The following is a 14,665-nucleotide window of genomic DNA, read 5'->3' as shown; positions in this document are numbered from 1 at the left end:
TTCTCGACACGTCGTAAGAAGATTCTAGAAATAAACTAAAAAAATCGAATAAATAAGATCGGTTAGCCAAGGTATTCGGATCAGACAAACTTCCTAAATCATGAATCGGCTAATGGCGATTCGTTTAGGGATCAGATCAGATATGCAGATCAGATCAAAAAAGTAACTAATGCGATAATAAAATAAAAATCTTCAAATAAAATATCATTTCATTTCTAAAAGATCGGATTACATCATCTGGGCAATCTCAAGAGATCGGATTACATCATTGGGGAAATCTTTAAATATCAGGTTACATCATTTGGGCGATCTCTAAAGATCAGCACTACATCTTACATAATAATGGCCTATGTCAAAGCCTAGTCTTGTGGCTGAATCAAAAGATGTGTTTGATCAGAAAGCCAGCCACAAGTATTGGATAGATGTGTAGCTCAGATAGGGTGACTATGACTCTCATGATAGTGAGCGGAGTCATCGTCGATGTCATCGACCAGAACCGAGTTGCAGTCGGGACGCCCGATGTGGTGAGGGGCCAAATGAACTTCAAGAGGTGGTCACCAATATTAAGATTGAAATTAGCAGTTCTCTTGCCTGAAATCAGTCCACCCATTACACCTCGATCTCCACCGTTGATCATACTTGTAAGGACGGACCCGGAGCCCTTGGATAAAAAAGCAAACGACAGGTTCGACGCTTTTTATTCTCAGCCTTTAGATCCAACTTGTAAGGCAAGACCCTGAGCCGTTGGATTAAGAGAAGAAAGGACGGAGATTCTGAATAAAATCTCGACCCTCTATTTTGATTCTCTTTAATTCTAAGGCATCGGATTGTGTCCTTTTGAATCTAAACCCTCCATCTCCCCTGATGAGATCCTGACCCTCTATAATGATCACCCATTCCCTATAAATACCTGCATGCAATACTGTAGAAGGGATGAGCAAAAAAAAAGGTGGTGGTGATTATAGTGGAAAGACTCTGAAATTTGATTCAGTCTTGCTACTTTGCCATTATGCGCTTTTGAGAAACTTTAGAAACCAGTTTTCTTAAGTATCTTATTTGAAGGAGTTCTAAACCCTGAAATTCTTCGTTTTCAGCGTTTGTTCATTCCTCTGTGAGACCATTTTTCCTTTTTTGTCCATTTTCGTCTTTGCCGCCCTAACATCAGTATATTACTTTCCAAGCTTAACTGCATTCTGACCTAATTCCCATTGCTTCGACTCAACTGCATTCTGACCTGGTTCCCGTTACTCCGAAGTAAGCATTAGTCTTTCAGCCGATAACTTTCAGCTCTGCAGTACTTGAGGATTTTGGAGTCATTCCATCCATCTCCTTAACTCCCCACAGGTAAGCATCTAAACTATCATTTTGTCGAATACCCTTGTTTATTTTCTCCAGCTTTCTTTTGAAATTTCTTCTATGTCTAGTTGCATTAAAATCTCAAAATAAATTGTCCAGTTAAAGAGTTATTTCATGTGTCTTCGTTTATTTTTCATTTCCTTCAAGAGTAGACGTTCAATTCACAGGTAGCTTGTAAGTATTCAAAAGAATGTAAGCAGGAATGTTTCAATGCGAGAATTTTCAATCAAATCAAAATGACAAAAAGGATAGGTGTAACAATAGGTCAAATAGTAGGTCAAACAAATAATTAATGAGGTTGGGCTATGACACGAGCCCAGGAGATAACATAATAGAGCGGAAATCAAGATAGGATCAGGCCCCAAACTAATAACTAAAAGAGATCGGATATTGCCAACCAAAGAGTTCTGATAAGGCGATCACATAGGAGATCGGTGAGAAGTTTGGTTTTGTATACACCCTCTAGTTATAAGGCTCATGGGTTAGAGAAGCTCAGACTGGTTTCTTGCGCCCATTTCTACTGAATCTTTAGTTCAAAGTCCTTATGATATGCTATCCTAACAAATATTTTAAGAGATCGGGGGAGAGTTCTTACCCAATTCTCACTCCAAATTTAAATGTGTGGAGATCGGAGGAGATTTCTTATCCAAGATTCTTCACTTAAAACTTTAAACCAAATACTTTAAGAGATCGGGGGAGAGTTCTTACCCGATTCATAGTAAAAAATTTTAATAAGCGGAGATCGAAGTAGAGTTCTTATCCGAAATCTCCCCTTCAACTTTAAATCAAATATTCTAAGAGATAGGGGGAGAGTTCTTACCTAATTCTCAACCAAAATCTTAATAAAATATATGGAGATCGGAGAAGAGTTCTTATCTGAAATCCTTTGCTTAAAAACTCTAAATGAAATACATTAAGAGATCGAGAGAAAGTCCTTACCCTAATTCTCTTAACTAAAGCTCGAATTAAGATATCATAATATACAAAGTAACCCCCAAACAAAGATCTGCTACTTAGCGCCTACTCACTAAGGGTCATCTCATGCACTCATGTTCTTGAGTAGCCCTGAATAGTGAAATATCAAACATTCCTTTTATCCATACAAAGGATTAACATTGTCATCCTGACCCCCTAATTATCAATTTTAATTTATAAAGAGCATAATATTAAATCTGCTTACCCTCATTAAGGGACGAGGTGGGGTGCCTAACACCTTCCCCAACCGTATACGGACCCTGAACTTAGAATCTCTGTTTCCAAGTGGTTTCCTTTTAAAATTTTTATGACAAATGGTTTTCTTTAATTTCCCTCAAAATTAAAATGGCGACTCCTCATTTTTCCTACTTCGGTGAGTGTTCGTCTAGGCAACCGCAAAAACCCTTGCGACAGCTTGGCAACTCCACTGGGGAGTTGGTATTTTACCCTAACCCCGGTTTAGAGGTCCAAAAGCAGATTTAATTTTGTGCTCTTATAAATTAAAATCATAATTAGGGGGCTTAACATACAAAATTCAAAAGTCTTTATATATTAATTGTTGCTATTCTAACCATTTTGCTTGTTTTGATTGTCTTATTTTCCCCACAGCAATCTTCGTCTAAAAAACTCTCTCCCCCCCCCCCCCCATAAAGGGAAGAGGTAAATGTGTCCCTTCACATGCTGAGTACTTACACAATGTCCTCACACACTTCAGCCCTATACCCGGGCTTTCTTACCCTTTCAGGAAATAGGATGGAGTCATGTAGCTGTACCCGTGGGTTTTACCCCATTAGTATCTGTGAAGGCTTCTGCTCAAATTGGAACTTGTTCCATTTACCGTGATACCCGTGGAATTCTCCCGTTAGTATCATGGTGGTGGAATAGGGCACTACTGTTTATAGTAGGGACCATTTGGGAACCTGTGGCTTTTAGAAAATTAGACTTTGAGCTAAACTATCACATTAGCTAAAAGCTGTAGCAAACTACCTCCTAAGATAGAACTATTCAATTAGATAGTACTAACCCGGTACTAAGACTCTCCCTATTTTAGGACAAAAGGGACATACTTACTTTTACCTTACTCTGTTTGTGTTCTTTTTTTAAAATTTTCAAACATAAGGGTAATTTTGAATCATACTGTAAGGATGATCTAAACATCCTCCTACTTTGATAGGTGTATAGATATCACCATGACAACAGTATAATCCAAAATTACCTGAATTTATTCTGCTAACAAATTTTCTCCGTAGGCGTTACGAATTGGGGTTTGTAAGAGGATAAAAGGAAACTTTAACATGGCATCCTCAAGTCAGTTAATGGAAGAAGTTCCTAGACAGGAACAGAACGCTAGACCATGGTCCAAACAGCTTCATAGTTCAGAGTCCCCACAGAGCGATGCCACCGAGGCAAACACGGGCCTGTTACCTCCGTTAGATCCAAGCAAGGTCCAAGTCAGAATGACCAGTCTAGAGTGTAACACCCTCCCGGTAACCACTCCGTACATTCTACTGTTCCGATGACCGGTGTCGGTCCGGACAGCTAAAACGTCCGAAAAAATATTAAAATTAAAGTCGGGAACCATAATTAACTCAAATATTAATAAGAAATACTTAGTAAAAATTTTAGAAATAAAATACAACCAAGTTAAACGAGCCGGTGCCCTAGCGATGGGTAACCAGAGGGAAGTTGCGGTTCTCGCAACGAGGAGTCCTAGACCCGGGGGAAAAATTATAAAATAATTTTTGGGACTCCAGAGAAGGGTAATTGAGATTCCCATGGCATTAGAATGCCAAGAAAATACCTAGAAAAATTTTTCAATCGGTACAGACGATTTTGACCCGTTAAGCCAAACGGAGGGCATTTTGATCATTTCGCCTTCCGAGGTGATTTTTGGCCGACTTGTCCAGTTGAGTAAATAATTAATATGACATAAAATATGAAGAAATATTGCTAGAAATTAAATTGAAAATGAGTAGTGGAGGAAAGAAAAGAACTTGAGGAAAAATGGCTATTTATGACATCAAAGTGATGTCATTTAAAATGTTCAACCAATCACAATTAACCTACCATTTGACTAACTAATAAAGAGATAAAATGAAGACTAAATAACCACAAAATCCAGCAGCCACCATCCTCCCCAATTGCAGCCGAAATCAACCTTGCCCTAAACCCCCATTGCCAACTTCCATCAAGCTTATTTTCTCTCTTCTTTTCACCACTAAACCCTAACTTCACTTCATTAAAACCTTACCCCACATTTTAAACAAGCTCTTGGCAGCCAACAAGAGGAAGGAAATTGAGGTTTAGAGGCTTGGAAAAATCTGCCATTCAAGGTTAGTGCACTTATACCCATTAAACTCTTTATTTCCATGATTTTGGACTTGAACTTAGTAAGATTTGTAGTTTAAATGAACAAAAAAACCTATGGGTATGAACACTTGAATTTCGGCAGCCCTAATAGAGGAAGGGTTTTGAATGTTTTTAATGGACTTAGCATGAGTTGAAGATTGTATTTAAGTTATATATTTACATAGATGTTTAACTAGGGTGCTAATGGAGGTTTATGGGTAAATTGCCTTGGACACTAGGGTTTTGAAGCATGAAAAATTGATTTGGCTTACCAACCTATTAAAGAACACTCTAATGGTCAATAAGTGACCATTTGAGGTATGTTGGCCACAAATTGAACTTAAAAATGCTATGGCAAAGTGAGGTTGCAGGCTGCCCTATGACAGCAGCATAGGGACTGAAAATTCAGTCCCTTTGCACTGCCATAACTTGGGCTGTGTTAGTCCAATTGAAGTTTGGCCAATTGGACATGAAACTAGGCTTATAATGGCACATTTTTGCTGAAGAAACCATGCTCAAAAGACCAAAGCAAGAGGACCAAAACTTGGCCCCAATCCGGAACCCTGAAACTGCCTCTGCAGAATTGACCAAATGAATAGTAACTGTTCATTTGGCCATAACTCACTGTATATTTGGTCAATTGGCCTGAAATTTTTACAGCAACAAGTTAAGACATAGAAAAACAACTTTCATGAAGGAACCTACCCCAAATTATGGCCAGAACCCAGCCAACCAAGTGACTCTAGTTACTGTTCATGCACTGTATATATGGTAAATCTGCAGATTTGGCAATCCGGCCAGCTTGGGTTTTTGGGTCATATCTGGAGCTACAAAACTCCAAATGAAGTGATTCAAAAAAGGAAATTCAACTAGACAAAATAAGGAACAACTTTCATGTTTTACATTTCTTCAAATTCCAACAGTAACAGTGTCTAATGGAACAGTGAAGTTGACTCACCAAAACTGAAAATTCTGCTTGTTTTGAGTTTCACTTTGGAATGGTATTAACACTTAATGCCAACAAGTTTTAAACACCAAATGTGGTATGTTGGGAGTGCCAAAGTCAATGTACACATTTTTATTCCAAAAGTCAACATTTTTGTTGACCAATGATGAATAGTGACACCAAAAAAGTTGAAATTCACAAATTGAAGAATTTAAAAGTTTCAAATGCCCTAATATACCTAACAAGATTGGTTTGGATAGTTTGGTATGCCAATAGGGTTCAGTTAGCAGTACTGCACATGGCAATATGCCATTCCGAGATTTCATGGCTTTTAGCCATTCTGACTTTGTATTGAGACTTGGCCTTGTGCCTGATATTATTTACAGCTTGTTAGCTGTTCTGTTGCACACCGGGAGATGCATATGTGACCGATGGTGTGACGGCCCGAGGTACTAGGTACCCAGTGCCAGTTTACCCGTTATCCAGTCCAGTCATCTAGTGTAGGTTACTTGGGGCAACCAAATGAATAAAAGTGAACAACGTTAATGAAACAATGAATATATCAATACCAAACAAAGAAAGCATACACATTCTATACACATTTATTTTCTTGCTATTTTCTTTTATTATATTATTGCACCACTAAGCATTATTGCTTAGCGCGTTGCTTTTGCCACGCGTAGGTACTGGAGATCCCGATCGCGAGCCCAGAGACCACGATCGGGTGAGTCCATCCGGCAGTTCTGCTCAGTGTCCGTGTCACCTCGTCACCTGCAGTGCATTGGTAGGACACTAGATGTCATTTTGTCATTTTGTAATTAACTTTTTATTTTCTCATATGTATTTGGGATTTATGTAATGTATTTTGAGGTTCATGTAAATAATAAAGATTTATGGTCATGTATGGTATTAAATTGAGCATTTAATGGTTGTTTATATATGAGAACCCTGAGAAAGGGATGTTTTGAGAAATGAAAAGGTTGTTGAGACACAAATTGACAAATTATTGAGATAGTGATATTGAGTTTTATTGATGATATTGGAGTTGAGAATGAATGAAATAGTATATTGAAGTGTTTTTAACAGTTCAAGAACTGTTTTCTCCATTTTTAGCCGGTACTCCGCCGGATTTTCCTTAAAATCTTCGGAACCTCAAATGAATAATACTTTTGATAAATAGTTAAAATAAATCATATTTCATAAATTAACTTCAAAAGCATGACACAAATTAAGTAAGGTATATTAGAGTGTGCCAGTACACCGTGTGGCATTACTTACTCTGCATACCGCATACCTGTAAGGGGTGTCACATTTAGTGGTATCAGAGCACGGTTTAGGCGTTTCTGGGCCTAGATTGAGTCCATACCATGCATTGCATTTGTAAGAGTCGAGGTGACACTAACGCAGATCTGTTTATTTTTCTTATTTTGAATAGGATATGGATCCCTCATCTCAGAGAGCCGTCGAGGAGGAAGTGGAGAGTCATGCTCCACCTGCAGCAGCTGAGACTGGGGGCATGAGAGAATCTGCTCCGCCAGCTCAAGCAGAGCCTGCTTAGCCTCCACAGGCCATGTTTCAGCAAATGGCCGACTTCTTTAGACAAATGGCCGGGGTAATGCCAGCACCACCACCAGCTCCACAGCAGAAATCACACCTGGAAAGGCTAAGGAAGTTTGGAGCTGTGGACTTCTATGGTAAGAGAGAAGATGACTCTGTTGCAGCCAAAAATTGGTTGAACAGAACGGGCAGAGTCTTAAAACAACTCCACTGCACTCCAGAGCAAAACCTGGAAGCTGCCATATCCTTGCTGCAAGACGATGCATATGAGTGGTGGGACACTGTGTCCAGTGAAGTGCAGCCAGAAGCTGTAACTTGGGACTTCTTTCTCTCCGAATTCAAGAAGAAATATTTGGGTACTATATACCTGGAAGAGAGAAGGAGAGAGTTTATTAACCTGAGGCAGAGGCAGTGGTCAGTGGCCGAATATGAAAAGGAATTCGTCCGATTAAGCCGCTATGGAAGGGAGATAGTCCCAAATGAAGCTGAAAGGTGCAAGAGATTCGAAGAGGGACTGAATGACAATATCAAGATCCAGCTCACTGCCTTGGGAATCACAGAATTTAGCAAGCTAGTGGAAGCAGCAATAAGGGTTGAAAAAGTGAGAATCGGAGCGGACTGTAAGGGGAGAGACAGCAGAAGAGGGGACCCTGGCCGCCTAGTTCAGCTCCCGCATTTGGAAAGAAGTTCAAGGGTCCACCGCACAGAGTTCACCACCCACATGGTCGTGGTCACCTGTGGGCCCAGCCACGCTCACCCCTAGGAGAGATCACCCACACCATCGGGGCAGCTCTCTAGGGATGGGGTTCAGGGGACCAGCCCCAACATCTTCTGCATGTCCACACTGCCTTAAATGGCACAAGGGGGAGTGTTGAGAGTAACTGTGCCTGCTTGAGATGTGGGTCGGCTGAACATCAATCAAGAACCGCCACGCAGAACTACTACACCGCCCGACACAAGCGCATGCACTGCCTCCGCACCACCAAGGGGTAGAAGGTCCGTAAATCAAGCCGTGGGACCATCTCGAGGCTCAGATCCGAGCAAGCGAGAGGCCGATAATGCACCACCCGCCGTAAATTATGCCCCGAGAGCTCAAGAGGAGCAAGATGCCCGGACGTCATCGAGTGCGTTCTCCTCTACAATACTCCTGTGCATGCATTGGTGGATCCAGATCCACTCATTCCTACATTTGCATCAACCTACCCGTAGAAAGGGGGATATTGGTAGGGAGAGTGACCAAGACATTCTCGGTCACTAATCTATTGGGCCACATGTGGTAGTGAACAAAGTATACAAGGGTTGCCCGTTGAGGATTGTGGGTATGAATTCTTGGCGCACCTAATTGAGTTGCCCTTCCATGAGTTTGACGTGATATTGGGAATGGACTAGTTGTCACGCCATCGTGCAATAGTTGATTGCAAATTGAAGAGAATTTCTCTAAAAACTTCAGAGGGTAATGAGATCACGGTTGTGGGGAAAGGATGATTTCTTGTCCAATGTCATCTCAGCCACAGTTGCAAGAAGAATGATGAGAAGAGGCTGTGAAGCCTACCTAGCACATGTGGTGGATACTAGGCAGGCTAAGCCAAAACTAAGTAACATACCCACAGTAAGGGACTTCCCAGAGGTATTTCCTGAAGAATTGCCTGGTTTGCCACCAGAAAGGGAAGTCGAGTTTGCTATTGAGACATCGCTGTGCAAAGACCCATTTCCATTGCTCCTTATAAGATGGCACCTACTGAATTGAGGGAGTTGAAAACTCAGTTGCAAGAGTTGCTTGATAAGGGGTTTATATGCCCCAGTGTGTCACCATGGGGAGCTCCAGTGCTGTTTGTGAAAAAGAAGGATGGGACTTTGAGGCTTTGTATTGATTACCGGCAGTTGAATAAAGTGACTGTGAAGAACAAATATCCGTTGCCTAGAATTGATGATCTGTTTGATCTTGAAGGAGCAGGAGTATTTTCTAAGATTGATCTCGATCGTGTATCATCACCGAGGGTGAAAGATGTAGATGTGCCCAAGACTGCATTCAGGACCCGGTATGGGCATTATGAGTTTCTGGTGATGCCCTTTGGCCTAACAAATGCACCAGCAGCGTTCATGGACCTTATGAACCGTATATTCCATCCATACCTAGATCGGTTCGTAGTAGTTTTTATTGATGACATTCTGGTGTACTCCAAGACCAGGGAAGAACATGATGAACATTTGAGGATTGTTCTGCAAACCCTGCGGGAAAAGAAGCTGTATGCTAAGTTGTCCAAGTGTGACTTTTGGCTGAATGAGATTGCATTCCTTGGACACATAGTGTCAGCTGATGGGATTAGGGTGGATCCCAAGAAAATAGAAGCAGTGATGGAATGGAAACCTCTTTAAAACACAACCGAGGTCAGAAGCTTCTTGGGGCTAGCTGGGTATTACAGAAGATTTGTGAAGGGATTTTCCCTAATAGCTGCTCCAATGACCAAGTTGTTACACAAGAATGTCAGATTTGACTGGAATGACAAGTGTCAGACCAGTTTTGAGAAGTTGAAGGCTATGTTGACAGAGGCACCCGTGTTAACACAGCCAGTGTCAGGAAAGGACTTCGTGGTCTACAGTGATGCCTCTCATAATGGGTTAGGGTGTGTACTGATGCAAGAGGGGAAGGTGGTCACTTATGCTTCTAGACAGCTAAGACCACATGAACAGAACTACCCTACCCATGATCTAGAACTTGCAGCAATTATCTTCGCACTGAAGATATGGAGGCATTACTTGTATGGGGAAAAGTGCTACATTTACACAGACCACAAAAGCCTGAAATACTTGCCAACCCAGAAGGAGCTCAACCTTAGACAGAGGCGATGGATTGAGTTCCTGAAGGATTATGATTGTGTAATTGACTACCATCCTGGGAAGGCAAATGTAGTTGCTGATGCTTTGAGCAGAAAATCCATCACAGCTCTGAGATCATTGAATACCCGTCTAACTTTGATTCGAGATGGAGCTATTTTGGCTGAATTGCAAGTGAGGCCAAACCTGTTACAATAGATATTAGATGGGCAGAAGGCAGATGAGAAGCTAATGGCTATTATGAGCAAGATCTCAGAGGGAAAAGCAACTGACTATGGGGTGAAAGCAGATGGGTGTCTCAGACATAAAGGAAGACTGTGTACCAGATGATGGGGAATTGAAAGCTAGTATTCTAAAAGAGGCACACACTAGTGTATATGCTATGCACCCAGGAAGTACAAAGATGTATCATGACCTGAAGCTTCAGTATTGGTGGCCTGGTATGAAGAGGGATATAGCTGACTATGTGACTAAATGTTTGACATGTCAGCAAGTCAAGGCAGAACATCAAGTTCCATCGGGTTTGCTACAGCCTATACGCATACCTGAATGGAAATGGGATCGGGTCACCATGGATTTTGTAAGTGGTCTACCTCTCACCCGGAAGAAACATGATGCAGCATGGGTGATAGTTGATAGATTGACAAAGTCAAGACACTTTCTCGCCGATTAGGACTGACTACTCACTGGAGAAGTTAGCAGAATTGTATATCAGTGAGATAGTTAGACTGCATGGAATTCCACTTTCCATCATATTTGATCGAGACCCAAGGTTTACATCGAGATTTTGGAAGAAGTTACATGAATCCTTGGGTACACAACTCCACTTCAGCACAGCATTCCATCCTCAGACGGATGGGCAATCAGAAAGAGTAATCCAGGTAAACAATTGAAACCCATGAAATTGATACAAATGTTGAACTGAAATGATAACAATAACACGAAATATATGTCAGGTCCTTGAGGATATGCTGAGGAGTTGTGTCATTGAGTTTAAGGGAAGTTGGGATAGATACCTCCCACTGGCAGAATTTGCATACAACAATAGCTACCAAGCTAGTATCCAAATGGCCCCGTATGAAGCACTGTACGGGAGAAAATGTAGAACTCCAGTGTGCTGGACTGAATTGGGCGAAGACAAACTGGTAGGGCCAAACCTGGTGAAACAGGCTGAGGAGAAGGTGAAATCAATCAAAGCCAACTTAAAGGCTGCCTCAGACAGGCAGAAATCTTATGCCGACCTGAAGAGAAAAGAAATAGAATATGTGGTTGGCGACAAGGTGTTCCTCAAGGTGTCACCATGGAAGAAAGTATTGAAGTTTAGAAGGAAAGGTAAGTTAAGCCCTAGGTTCATTGGCCCATATGAAGTCATTGAACGTGTGGGTCCAGTGGCCTATAGGCTAGCTTTACCACCAGAGCTGGACAAGATCCACAATGTGTTCCATGTGTCTATGCTCAGAAGATACCGCTCAGATCCTTCACATGTCATCTCCAGAGAAGAAATTGAAATACAGCCGGATTTGACATATGAAGAAGAACCTCTACGGATCCTAGCTCGGGAAGTGAAAGAGTTGAGGAACAAACAGATTCCATTGGTGAAAGTGCTTTGGAGGCACCACAACACCGAGGAAGCAACTTGGGAAAGTGAAGAGATGATGAGGCAACAGTTCCCTCGACTGTTTGCATCAAGTAAATTTCGAGGACGAAATTTAAATTAGAGGGGAAGAGTTGTAACACCCTCCCGGTAACCACTCTGTACATTCTACTGTTCCGGTGACCGGTGTCGGTCCGGACAGCTAGAACGTCCGGAAAAATATTAAAATTAAAGTCGGGAACCATAATTAACTCAAATATTAATAAGAAACAGTTAGTAAAAATTTTAGAAATAAAATACAACCAAGTTAAACGAGCCGGTGCCCTGGCGATGGGTAACCAGAGGGAAGTTGCGGTTCTCGCAACGAGGAGCCCTAGACTCGGGAGAAAAATTATAAAATAATTTTTGGGACTCCAGAGAAGGGTAATTGAGGTTCCCATGGCATTAGAATGCCAAGAAAATACCTAGAAAAATTTTTCAATCGGTACAGACGATTTTGACCCGTTAAGCCAAACGGAGGGCATTTTGATCATTTCGCCTTCCGAGGTAATTTTTGGCTGACTTGTCCAGTTGAGTAAATAATTAATATGACATAAAATATGAAGAAATATTGCTAGAAATTAAATTGAAAATGAGTAGTGGAGGAAAGAAAAGAAATTGAGGAAAAATGGCTATTTATGACATCAAAGTGATGTCATTTAAAATGTTCAACCAATCACAATTAACCTACCATTTGACTAACTAATAAAGAGATAAAATGAAGACTAAATAACCACAAAATCCAGCAGCCACCATCCTCCCCAATTGCAGCCGAAATCAACCTTGCCCTAAACCCCCATTGCCAACTTCCATCAAGCTTATTTTCTCTCTTCTTTTCACCACTAAACCCTAACTTCACTTCATTAAAACCTTACCCCACATTTTAAACAAGCTCTTGGCAGCCAACAAGAGGAAGGACATTGAGGTTTAGAGGCTTGGAAAAATCTGCCATTCAAGGTTAGTGCACTTATACCCATTAAACTCTTTATTTCCATGATTTTGGACTTGAACTTAGTAAGATTTGTAGTTTAAATGAACAAAAAAACCCTATGGGTATGAACACTTGAATTTCGGCAGCCCTAATAGAGGAAGGGTTTTGAATGTTTTTAATGGACTTAGCATGAGTTGAAGATTGTATTTAAGTTATATATTTACATAGATGTTTAACTAGGGTGCTAATGGAGGTTTATGGGTAAATTGCCTTGGACACTAGGGTTTTGAAGCATGAAAAATTGATTTGGCTTACCAACCTATTAAAGAACACTCTAATGGTCAATAAGTGACCATTTGAGGTATGTTGGCCACAAATTGAACTTAAAAATGCTATGGCAAAGTGAGGTTGCAGGCTGCCCTATGACAGCAGCATAGGGACTGAAAATTCAGTCCCTTTGCACTGCCATAACTTGGGCTGTGTTAGTCCAATTGAAGTTTGGCCAATTGGACATGAAACTAGGCTTATAATGGCACATTTTTACTGAAGAAACCATGCCCAAAAGACCAAAGCAAGAGGACCAAAACTTGGCCCCAATCCGGAACCCTGAAACTGCCTCTGCAGAATTGACCAAATGAACAGTAACTGTTCATTTAGCCATAACTCACTGTAGATTTGGTCAATTGGCCTGAAATTTTTACAGCAACAAGTTAAGACATAGACAAACAACTTTCATGAAGGAACCTACCCCAAATTATGGCCAGAACCCAGCCAACCAAGTGACTCTAGTTACTGTTCATGCACTGTAGATATGGTAAATCTGCAGATTTGGCAATCCGGCCAGCTTGGGTTTTTGGGCCATATCTGGAGCTACAAAACTCCAAATGGAGTGATTCAAAAAAGGAAATTTAACTAGACAAAATAAGGAACAACTTTCATGTTTTACATTTCTTCAAATTCCAACAGTAACAGTGTCTAATGGAACAGTGAAGTTGACTCACCAAAACTGAAAATTCTGCTTGTTTTGAGTTTCACTTTGGAATGGTATTAACACTTAATGCCAACAAGTTTTAAACACCAAATGTGGTATGTTGGGAGTGCCAAAGTCAATGTACACATTTTTATTCCAAAAGTCAACATTTTTGTTGACCAATGATGAATAGTGACACCAAAAAAGTTGAAATTCACAAATTGAAGAATTTAAAAGTTTCAAATGCCCTAGTATACCTAACAAGATTGGTTTGGATAGTTTGGCATGCCAATAGGGTTCACTTAGCAGTACTGCACATGGCAATATGCCATTCCGAGATTTCATGGCTTTTAGCCATTCTGACTTTGTATTGAGACTTGGCCTTGTGCCTGATATTATTCTGACTTGTTAGCTGCTCATTGCACACCGGAGATGCATATGTGACCGATGGTGTGACGGCCAGGTACTAGGTACCCAGTGCGGTTACATTATCCAGTCCAGTCATCTAATGTAGGTTACTTGGGGCAACCAAATGAATAAAAGTGAACAACGTTAATAAAACAATGAATATATCAATACCAAACAAAGAAAGCATACACATTCTATACACATTTATTTTCTTGCTATTTTCTTTTATTATATTATTGCACCACTAAGCATTATTGCTTAGCGCGTTGCTTTTGCCACGCGTAGGTACTGGAGATCCCGATCGCGAGCCCAGTAGACCACAGACTGGGTGAGTCCATCCGGCAGTTCTGCTCAGTGTCCGTGTCACCTCGTCACCTGCAGTGCATTGGTAGGACACTAGATGTCATTTTGTCATTTTGTAATTAACTTTTTATTTTCTCATATGTATTTGGGATTTATGTAATGTATTTTGAGGTTCATGTAAATAATAAAGATTTATGGTCATGTATGGTATTAAATTGAGCATTTAATGGTTGTTTATATATGAGAACCCTGAGAAAGGGATGTTTTGAGAAATGAAAAAGGTTGTTGAGACCTGAAATTGACAAATTATTGAGATATTGATATTGAGTTTTATTGATGATATTGGAGTTGAGAATGAATGAAATAGTATATTGGAAGTGTTTTTAACAGGTTCCGAAGAAC

This window comes from Hevea brasiliensis, chromosome 7 (assembly GCF_030052815.1).
Source record: "Hevea brasiliensis isolate MT/VB/25A 57/8 chromosome 7, ASM3005281v1, whole genome shotgun sequence".
NCBI classification, from domain to species: domain Eukaryota; kingdom Viridiplantae; phylum Streptophyta; class Magnoliopsida; order Malpighiales; family Euphorbiaceae; genus Hevea; species Hevea brasiliensis.
The sequence above is the reverse complement of the archived record's forward strand: the minus strand, read 5'-3'. Positions refer to the sequence as shown.